Source organism: Mastomys coucha, unplaced genomic scaffold (assembly GCF_008632895.1).
Source record: "Mastomys coucha isolate ucsf_1 unplaced genomic scaffold, UCSF_Mcou_1 pScaffold23, whole genome shotgun sequence".
NCBI classification, from domain to species: domain Eukaryota; kingdom Metazoa; phylum Chordata; class Mammalia; order Rodentia; family Muridae; genus Mastomys; species Mastomys coucha.
In genome coordinates this window covers 16,622,428-16,633,798 of record NW_022196906.1, presented here as the reverse complement: position 1 = coordinate 16,633,798, position 11,371 = coordinate 16,622,428, and the positions used below count along the sequence as shown (strand labels likewise).

The 11,371-nt window shown below is 44.2% G+C and overlaps 1 pseudogene; it reads right to left on the bottom strand.

Moving 5' to 3' along the window:
* Positions 1-3,458: 3,458 nt before the first annotated feature.
* LOC116072742 lies at positions 3,459-4,050 on the bottom strand (annotated as a pseudogene).
* Positions 4,051-11,371: the final 7,321 nt, after the last annotated feature.

The following is an 11,371-nucleotide window of genomic DNA, read 5'->3' as shown; positions in this document are numbered from 1 at the left end:
TAGACCAGGCTGGCCTCCAACTCAGAAATCCACCTGCCTCTGCCTCTCAAGTGCCGGGATTAAAGGTGTGTGCCACCTGGTGAGATGGATGGCTCAGTGGGGAAGAGCACTGACTGCTCTTCAGAAGGTCATGAGTTCAAATCCCAGCAACCACATGGTGGCTCACAACCACCCGTAATGAGATCTGATGCCCTCTTCTGGTGCGTCTGAAGACAGCTACAGTGTACTTACATATAATAAATAAATAAATCTTTAAAAAAAAAAAAAAAGGTGTGTGCCACCACCACCCGGCTTACTTTTAGTCTGTCTTAACAAGCTCATTGGCTGGGCCACTCCTGAACCTCCATGTGGCTAACACACACTCCCCTCTGGTATTCTTGAGTTACTACTTTCTAAAATCTATACTTTATCCCCGCTACCCCAGACCCAGTGGGGGAGTGGCCCCTGGGTCCGCTCGTTCCTGGTTCTTACATGGCTGGGTCTCTGTCTTCCACAGCTCTCATGTGTGTGTCCTCGTCCTTCCTTCTGCCCTAGCAATTCTCCCTGTCCTGCATTTCCTCTCCCGGAATCCCCAAAGTCCCGCCCCTTCCCCTCTGTCCAGCCATTGGCCACTGGCTCTTTATTGACCAGTCAAAAAATCAACTGTTGGCAGGGACCCACAGCCTATGAGCAAATTCCCATGTAAGCACAAATCAAATCCCCAACAAGGGAGGATATAGAGCCTGAACTAGCCATCTTCTGTAACTAGGTAAAACTTCTAGGGGAAGACTGAAACACTAATCCAGCCACAATGGTTGGCACAGAACTTAGGAGAGTGGCCAGCCAATTACTTGAGGCCCATGACTGACACTGCCTGGATTGCCAGAAACTGGAGGATACATATTCCAGTAACAAAAAAAAAAAAAAATTCGGGGCTGGTGAGATGGCTCAGGGGGAAGAGCACTGACTGCTCTTCAGAAGGTTGTGAGTTCAAATCCCAGCAACTACATGGTGGCTCACAACACCCGTAATGAGATCTGATGCCCTCTTCTGGTGTGTCTGAAGACAGCTACAGTGTACTTACATATAATAAACGAATAAATCTTTAAAAATTTTTCAATTAAATTCCTATTGATATACTATTCCTACTGCTATACTCAGAGATTACTGCCTAGCCCAATTGTCGACAGAGAAGCTTCATCAGGGAAGCTGCATTGTAAGGCTGAGCTTGAGGCACCCCATGGAAGAAGGATTTGTAGGAGCCAGAGTGGTCAAGAATGCCAGGAGAACATAGCCCACAGAATCAACTAAGTGGGGCTCACGGGGACTCACAGAGCCTGAAGCAGCAATCATGGACCCTGCAGGGGTCTGTGCTAGGTCCTCTGCACATATGGTATGGCTATGTAGCCTGGTGTTCTGTGGGACTCCTAACAGCAGTACTATAGTATGTCTGACTTTTACTACTTCTTGGGACCTCTTTCTTGCTACTGGGTTGGCTCATTCAACCTCAGTGTGAGGGCTTGTGCCCACTCTTTTTCTGTTGTTTGTTTATTTTTATTTTGTTTTGTTTTTTTGTTTTGTTTTTTCGAGACAAGGTTTCTCTGTGTAGCCTTGGCTGTCCTGGAACTCACCCTGTAGACCAGGCTGGCCTCAAACTCAGAAATCCCCCTGCCTCTGCCTCCCAAGTGCTGGGATTAAAGACGTGTGTCACCACTGCCTGGCATACCCACTCTTATTGTAACTTGTTATGCTGTGTTCAGTTGATATCCCTGGGAAGCCATCTCTTTTCTGAAGGAAAAGGGAATAGTTGGGGAGGGGGACTGGGAGGAGTAGAAGGAGGAGAAAATCAGTTAGGAGGTATAATATGAAAAAACAAGTAAATAAATGAAGACTAAGTAAGAGACATATGTAATGCTACTCTATAAAACACAAAATAAGGTCTACCAATGTCCCCCCAACTATTCAAAAACAAAACAAAACAAAAAAAAATGCCACTGACTTGTCAGGTAATTAACTACTTTATTAGATCTGAGGCCTGCTGCAAGGGAGGAATTTCATGCCAGAATTTCATGTCAAAAGCCCATGACTGGAGAGGTCCTAGAGTAGAACTTGGTATTGTTATTTTGCTAAATGATCACTATCAAATTGCCTTCCAAATATTTATATATTTATATTTATGCTCATATTCCTGAGCTGCTTTTAATCCTGGTCAGAGAAACTTCTTTTATCGGTGGGCAGCAGTCAATGGAGACATGCACACCCAGCCAAAGCACTGAGAAAGAGACTCGAAGTGCTCAGCCCTACACAGGATATCTGGAGTCTCAGCTCCACCAAGGCTCAGAGGACCCCATGGATGAGGAGGGGGAAAGGTGAGGAAGGGCACTGGGAAATGCTGGCTTCTAGGCCTGGCAGGGTGACTGCATGAACACAGCAGTCGTACTTACCCGCAGAAGAACACGCCAGCCCAAATCCTGACATAGCTAGGGCACAGGATCTCTTTACTGAAGTGCTCCTGGCAGTTGACAGACACTAGGGGATCGAGAATCATTCTTTGTTGAGGGAGGAGCCACTGATATCTCTTTCCCATGCTCCAATAGATGGCCCCATGCCCACACACCTGTGGTCAGCACTAACTGGATTTAGTGAGTCAAAACAAACAAACAAAAACAAACATGGTGGAGCATACTTTTAGTCCCAGCACTTGGGAGGCAGAGATGGGTGGACCTCTTTGAGTTTGAGGTCAGCCTGGTCTACACAGCAAGTCTAGAACAGTAAAGATTACATAGTTAGACCCTATTAAAATAAATAAACAAACATGAAGTGACATGAAGTTGGGTGAGTTGGAGGACAACACATGGAGCACATTGAAGGGAGAAATCAGAAGTTAAATATGATCACATTTCATTGTATACTTTCAAAAATAAAAGTATGTGGGTCTGGAAAGATGGCTCAGCAGTTAAGAGCACTGACTGTTCTTCAAGAGGTCCTGAGTTCAATTCCCAGCAACCACATGGTGGCTCACAACCATCTGTAATGGGATCCAATGCCCTCTTCTGGTGTGTCTGAAAACAGCTACAGTGTACTCACAAATATAAAATAAATAAATCTTTTTTTAAAAGTATTTAAAATTCAGTGAATGTAACTTAAAATTTATATTGCTTTACATCAAAAATTTAAATATTAAAAGCTTTTATTTTTTATTTTTTATTATTTATTTATTATTACTTATATGAGTACACTGTAGCTGTCTTCAGACACACCAGAAGAGGGCATCAGATCCTATTACAGATGGTTGTGAGCCACCATGTGGTTGCTGAGAATTGAACTCAGGACCTTTGGAAAAGCAGTCGGTGCTCTTAACTGCTGAGCCATCTCTCTAGCCCCCCCCCCCTTTTTTAAGGGCTTGTTTTATTTTAATGACTGAACCCACATGAGGCCTCAGACAGACCACTATGCTATGTACAGACACTGGGGAAGCTTTATTTCTTGGTCTCTTCCTCCTTGGACAGAGTCTTGATGATCTCTTCCTTCTTGGCCTGGAGGCGCTCCTCCCGGTGCATTCGTGCTTCCTTGGTCTTAGACCTGCGAGCCTCAGCCTGGTCCGCAGTAGCTTCTTGCGGGCCTTGTCCGCCTTCAGCTTGTGGATGTGCTCCATGAGAATCTGCTTGTTTTTTAGTACATTGCCTTTGACCTTCAGATACAAGCTGTGATACATATGGCAGTCAGTCTTCTTGGATTCCTATTATCTCCTGAGAAGCCAGTCCAGGATCCTCATCCTTCTCATCCAGGTCACCTTCTCGGGCATCCGAGCATTGGCAGTACCCTTCCGCTTCCCCATGCCCATATGCCTGCTCTTCCACCTTTGGGCCAAGGTGCTTTTCCGGCAGCGAGCCTGGTAATGGACAGTCACAGGCTTCCAGGTGATCAGGCCATCTTTGATCAGCTTCCTGACCTGCTGGTGGGAGTTGGCATTGGTGATTTCATTGGTGTCATTGGGATCCAACCAGACCTTCTTTTTCCCACTGAGGTGACACTAGAGGTGAGTCTCTTCTGTAGCCCGAGCACACTCATGGCTGCGGATGCAGCAGCGAAAGACTGAAAGCTACTTTTAAAAAGAAGTGGGCTAGAATAAACTATTAATATGTTCTCAAACTGAGAAACTTTTGTACATACAAATTCACATATTCCATTTGAGAACTCGGTGCTACTGCTTTTGAAATTTATTTTTATCTTATGTATATGGGTGTTTTATGTGCAGTGCCTGAGGAGGCCAGGAGAGGTCATCAGATCCACTAGAACTGGAGTTAGAGAGCCACCATATGAGTTCTGGGACCTAAATCTCTGTCCTATGGAAGTACAGACTGTGCTCTTAACCACAAGCCATCTCTCCAGCCCCCATTATTCTTTTTTATAGCTACACACAAATTCCTGAAGATAAAACAAGCAGCGTCAATTTTTAGCACGTTTTTAAAAGTGTAGGTGCACGTGGTAGCCCGTGTTTAATTGTCAGAGACCATCCAGGAGAGGCTAAGGACCTGCAAGTGAGTTTTCTGGAGAGCGCCCACTGCTGTGCATGGCTGCAAAGTGTAAACTGAACTGCAGGGCTTCAGAGATTTCATCCCTGGATTATTTCTTGCTGCTGATATGCCTTTCCTGTCTTTGTTACATATCCTAATGATTCCTGGGCATTAGTCCACACTATTGGGCAGATACATTTTGCAGACCAACATGAAGATATACTCTTATGTAGTAATGCTATGTAGCCAAATTGATGATTTCATAATTCCTAATAATGATTTTGTAGAATTCCCAGATTTATACAAGTAATTTAGAGCCCTCTATAGAATTAAAGTTTCAAATAGAGCTCTGTAAACCTTCATGTATCACGGGCTAATAACACTCGGAAAAGAAAGGAGGCTTGGAACAAATTTATGATCAAGGAAAACATTCTTTCTAGGTTGGCTGTGAGTCCACTATATGGTCATAAACTGGGACTGGACAATTTCTTGAAGATGCAAGGACAAAAAATAAAATGTTGACTAGTTTATCTATACAAAACTTCAAAACTAATAAGACACTAGGCAGATTATTTGTCTCTTGACAAACCCATGCTAACTTGTGACATAGAAGTTATTACTTCAAGCTTATAATGAACTTATTGGGGGGTTAGTAACAGGTTGGATGGTTAGTGAGATACTAGCTTACTGGGAAGATGCTACGCACACTCATCTACTCCAGTCACATCCATAATATCGGGGATAAAATCCTGATAAAGGATAAGAGGCAATAAGAATCCAAAAGGAGTTCTGTGCCTCCTGGATTTCAGACAGTCACTGGTATATCCCCTAACTCAGACGTGTTTCAGATTAGTCTTTCCAATCATCAACACGGCCTCATAATTAGGCATAAAGGTACCCAAGAAATGATTCGTAAATAGTTAAGATTGGGCATTGTCTCCTGGCCAACACAATGTTTCCAACTATCCTAGCTTAATGTTTTAAGTACTAGAGAGTAATTGAAAGGTTTCTCTCACTCTAGGACATTAGCTGAAAGTGTTAGGTCGGGATTCCCCTCTGCCTGCCTCCAGCAAGAACCAGAAAATTAGCATAAGAATACCTCAACAGGGAGGGCTCCACCCCTCTTCCTCCTGCTTCACACCTAGCTACCTGCAGACCCTGCTGACATGGGTGTGGGGGTCCGCTTGCCTACATGACTTCAGTCTAGCACTAGGACTGGGGGAAGAAGGACTTGGACTCACATGCAGGACTAGCACTAGAACTTAGATGGGCTAGGACTCAGATTCATGTATCTCTCGCAGCCCCCCAGACCCAGAGCACTTGGACCCGGGGGATGCAGCACCAGTTCAGAGGAGATAGCTGCTGCTTTAGACCCAGTATGTTTCAGATAGCCTCAGAGGTACCTCAACTGTTGAGCTGCCAGATTTTTCATTTCTCTTTTGCAATGATTGTAAAAGCCTCATGTCATTTTTAAAGAAATACACTCAGACCTTACACCACTCGTGTCTAGTCTGTTTGTCAAAGCCGAATCCCGTGCACACCTGGCCAGAACCCCTCGTCCCGCGGAACAAGGGACCCCGTAAGAAATCCCAGTCCGCGGCAGGAAGACATTTAAATGATCCTGCTGTTACTCTTCAAATCTTATCAATCTTTGACCTGAATTATAGCCTTAAACTTACGATGAACTTATTAGAATGTAAATGTATTTAGAAAATCATGTAATCACCAGGCAGTGGTGGTGCATACCTTTAATCCCAGCACTTGGGAGGTAGAAGAAGGCAGATATTTCTGAGTTCAAGGCTAGCCTGGTCTACAGAGTGAATTCCAGGACAGCCAGGGCTACACAGAGAAACCCTGTCCCAAAAAAACAAAAAAAAAAAAAAAAAAAAAAAAAAAAAAAAAAAAGAAAGAAAAGAAAGAAAAAGAAGACCATGTAATAAATTATATTGCTGTGAGAGTTTTACCTGATAGTTGTATGAGGTAATTTTTTTTAGAGACAGTATATATACACAAGAAAAAAACTAAAGGTTATTGTTGCTTTTTTTCTGCTTCATCCAGAATGAGTGAGTGTTTTCTGTGTGTGTGAATTTTCTTGTGCTTCTTTCATTCTTTCTTTCTCTCCTTTCTTTTTTCTTTGGTTCACAAAGAGTTAATGAGTTCCAAGCCTCCCACCTAGTCAGTGAGAGGTCCTTGAGCCAGAGAGAAAAAAAAAGTACTAGCAATTGAGTCCTTTTTTTTTTTTTTTCTTTTCTTTTCTGTTCTATATATAAGTACACTGTAGCTGACTTTGGACGCACCAGACAAGGGCATCAGTTCCCATTACAGATGGTTGTGAACCACCTTGTGGTGGTTGGGAATTGAACTCAGGACCCTTGGAAGAGCAGTCAGTGCTCTTAACCGCTGAGCCATCTCTCCAGCCCTGCCTTTTTTCTTCTTAAGCCTCTCCTGCTGCCAGCATAAAATAGAAAAAAAAGAAAGAAAGAAAGAAAGAAAGAAAGAAAGAAAGAAAGAAAGAGAAAGAAAGGAAGGAAGAAAGGAAGAAAGAAACCAGTGCTTATTAGCACAAAATAGTAAGAGAGAGTTAGCCACAAAATAGAGTTTAAGGCCAGAGAACATGTCTTTGATGGATGCTGTGACTCACATCAGCCCTTTCCTCTAAAGACCAGGGCCAGCCTCCCACATTTAATCCCCACCAGCACTTGGGAGGCATAGACAGGCAGACCTCTGTGAATTCAAAACCAGCTTGGTATATACAGCAAGTTCTAGACCAGCCAGGGCTACCTAATGTGACCATGTCTCAAAAATATACAAACAAAAAAAAAAAAAACCAGCCCCTAAACAAAATCTGTAAGTAAGAAAGATTACAGAGTCATGTTCTCTGTGGGTGTGTGTGTGTGTGTACTGTATGCCTTTGTGCATTCTGGCGGAGGCGAAGGTCAATGCTGGCTGTCTTCTTCAGTTTCTCCCAGCTTACCTTTTCTGACAGGGGTCTTTTACCAGTCCAGCTAGAGTGGCTGGCCGGCCAGCCCTGGAGATCCCAGCTGCCTCTGCCTCCCCAGCACTGGGATTTCAGTTAAGTAGTGCCCTGCCCCCTGGTTTTTTCATGGAAGTGTTAGGGGATTACACCCAGAACTTCAGGACTCTGGGATGAACACTTTATGATGCGCCACCTCCCCCTTCCAGTCCCCTAACTTTATTTTGAATCCATCTGATATTAAAACAGAAGAGTTTATCCAAATTTGTATTTGACCCAATTCTATGCTAGAATTAACAGAAGGCATCAGTGAGTCGGCTCGGTGGGTAAGCACGTGCCTCTGCAAACCTGGTGACCTGAGTTTGATCCCAGAATCAACAGTGAAGGACAGACTCTGCAGAGATGTCCTCTGACTCCATAAGAGTGCACACACACACATGTGCATACAATACTAAGTAAAAAATTAATTACAGCAGGCAGATTTATAGACTCAAACATCAACAGCTACGATAATGCCTTTTACCATATATTCATATGTCTTCAATTTCAAAAATTTACTATTTATTAAATTTTCTATTTTAGGAAATAAACCAGATCTTAACTTCAATGAAGGAAAGATGATAAGTATCATCAAGCTCAACTTCTTGTTTTGAGACAGGGTCTCACTATGTATTCTTGACTGGCATGGAACTCAGATTAAAGATGTGTCACCTTCCAGGCCCATCAGTCCCAGCTTTGATAGTGACAGTCCTCAGACACTTCTGCTATTCTGAGATCACTTACTTTCAGTTGCTGTTAACTTCTGAATGCTCTTAAAGGCAGTCAATGTAGTTTAAGGTCATTTTGCTGTTCAGAATGCTTCTGTATTTTATTCTTTTTATCTTTGCACTAAAGAAGGCAAGAAAGCAATTCCCTTTCCACATCAGATGGAGACAGAAGACCCATCCACTTCAGAACCACTACAAATTACCCTTCAATGAGAAATGAAGACTGCCAAGTTCTCCTTTCTAGTTTAACTCTGAAGTAAGATTGGCAGTGGTACTCCCTGCAAGCGTTGAATTTATAAGCACCTGGGTGTAGGTAACAACATAAACAATGCATGTCTTTCTGTCACTTGGGTGAGTTTTAAGATGAAGTGAGAGAATTTGATATAAGGCTGAAAGCACAGAGAGTCTTTATTGAGTCAGACTCAGATTGAAAACCTTCCCGCTGTGCAGGACAGGAGTTCGACCCTGCACCTAGAGGTTTGGGCAGTTTTATACAGCATAGTCAGGGATTCTTTGGATTTTAGGGTGACAGGGGGAGGTGACAAGGGAAGTCATCTTTTAAACATCTGTTCAGGCAGCGAGGTGGAATCGAGCAACTGGGAGGAGAAACTCTTCTGACCTGGGATTCACTTTATGGTGCTATCAGAAACTAGTGTGTTTTCACAAGTAGCCACAGCTGTCTACGATGCTTGAGTACCCTCCTCTCATAGTCCAAACTCCGAACCCTCATCTCTCCAAGGATGTTTGGTCTTTGCTTTTTCCCAAGGATAGGCACCAGCTGCACTGGGACGTGCTTAGCGTAGTGAGAGTGCCAGCCTCAACAACAGGGGCATGAGGGAAGTTTGTCTATTCTCAAGCTGGCATCTGTTGCCTCCTGGGGGGGTTTTCATTAGGGGATGCCTCTATGAAAACGGGGATAGCAATATTCTGGCACCAGATTGGGTCCTCTCTGAAAGGTCGGGGACGGGAGAAGAACGGGGGCGGGGGGTGGGGGGAGGGGGGAGAAGTTCAGCAAGTGGTGAGAAAGCTCAAAAGCAGGCGGCCTTCGCCACTTCAAGACCCTACCACAAGGAGAGGCAGCTTGAGGGGGTCAAGATAAATGTCCTATCTCTGATATCCTGCCCCTGCCTGGCAAACAGATATGCAGACACATGCAAACTATTACAGTGTGGAGCTAGGAGGTAGGTTTTCCATGCTCCAAAGGGCCTTACTCTACTGCCAAAGGCAAGAGGTGTGGTCTTGTGTGGAAAAACCCTACTAATTAAGGTTGAAATCTACCATTGTACAGATAACCTTCTGGAGCTAGGTGTATAATGCAGGACTCCCTTCATTGGCAGGGCTTCCCCTTTGCTGACCTCGAGGGAATTCAAAGCCCCTACCACACTCCTCTATCTGCAGAAAGTCACATAGCCTTAGTGAGAGTTCAGGTTCAACTTTCTTTCCCAATATGAACCCTTTCAGCTAGCACCTGAGACTCCTGAAATGTTTCCCCATGCCAGTGAGGTTTGCCAGGTATGCTAAGCCTTCATTCGCCCAATGACATTTGCCCATCCTGGATGTTCCTATGGGCAGTCTCCCAGAACTATATAAGCCTTGAATCACCCCCAGGTAAAGCTGCTCTGCCTCTCTGCATCTAGCTCTGATGTGTCTTTTTCACCATATGTACTCACCGGGCTTCTGATGCATACCCCCGCCCGCATCGTCTCTGCTCCCTTTGCCCTCATGGACCAGTATCAGCTGATGCTCCCCAAGGGCAGGAGGATCCCAGTCTTGTTTAGAAGAGACCCCGGGCTTCCTTGTAACATTATTATCTGAAGCAAGTCCTTCCATGTATGTGAAGGAGAAAAATCATATAACCCATATATACACTATATGACAGGAGCATATTTCAGTCTGCATTGAGGTAAAGATAAACTCTCCCTCGGCTATCCTGAGTACTTAACAGTAGCTTTCCTCCTGAGTGTCCACCTGTAGGAAGAGCCAATTCCTAGCTTACGTGTGCATGCTGCAAGCAGGGAACTGGTGTGGAACAGAATTCTCATAAATTCAAGCTGTGTCAGAATTGGTCAAAGGCTGTTTATCTGAAGAAAATGGCCAGAAATGTCATTTTCATGGCCAGGTTTATTCTAGGTCAGCCTGTCTGTCCTCTCTTCATGACATATGCCAGAGAGGCCTCGCTCTCCCCACGTTTGATTTGAGTAGGTAAATCCTCCAGGGACTTAGTACTTGGTTAGAGACAGAAAGCAGCAACTCATACTCAGGACCCTTCTCCCTCCCCGCACTGCTGTAGGGAACTGCCACTCTACTTCAGGCCAAGGCAAGGCTCTTAAAACTTGACTAAAACTCAAAAGGGGCAGCCATGTTTCTACAGTGTTAAGAGTTTCGTTCAGAGGTAACTAGACAAGCCCTTTGCTGGGGGTGGTGCTTTATGTATTGCCAGCCTGTAGGCCTCTTCAGTGAACTCAATAAACAGCAAGGGGAGATAAACAGAGACAGACAAACATTGAGGCGTGGGGTATTTATCAGTGACAGAGTACACCCATGTGTGATCCTCAGTACCACACACAGACACACATAGAGACACACACACCACACAGACACACACCACACAGACACACACACACACAGACACACACACAGACACACACACAGATACACACACAGACATAAACACACAGACACACCATACAGACACACACACAGACACACACACAGGCACACAGGCACAGACACAGACACATGCACAGACACATAAACCACACACACACAGACATACACACACACAAACATACTGACACAGACATAAAGACACATACTGACATACACACACACACACACACACACACACACACACACTTTTCCATAAACTGAGAGGGTAAGATAAAAATGTATAAAATAAGAACTGGCCAGGTGGGGTGGTGTATGCCTTTAATCTCAGCACTTGGGAGGCAGAGGCAGGTGGATTTCTGAGTCCGAGGCCAGCCTGGTCTACAGAGTGAGTTCCAGGACAGCCGGAGCTATACAGAGAAAGTCTGTCTCAAAAACAACAACAACAAAAAACTGAACAAAAAGTTTTCAATCTCTTTAATATTACTTAACATAAGAAAAATAAGAACTCTTAGATATTGCTAGCC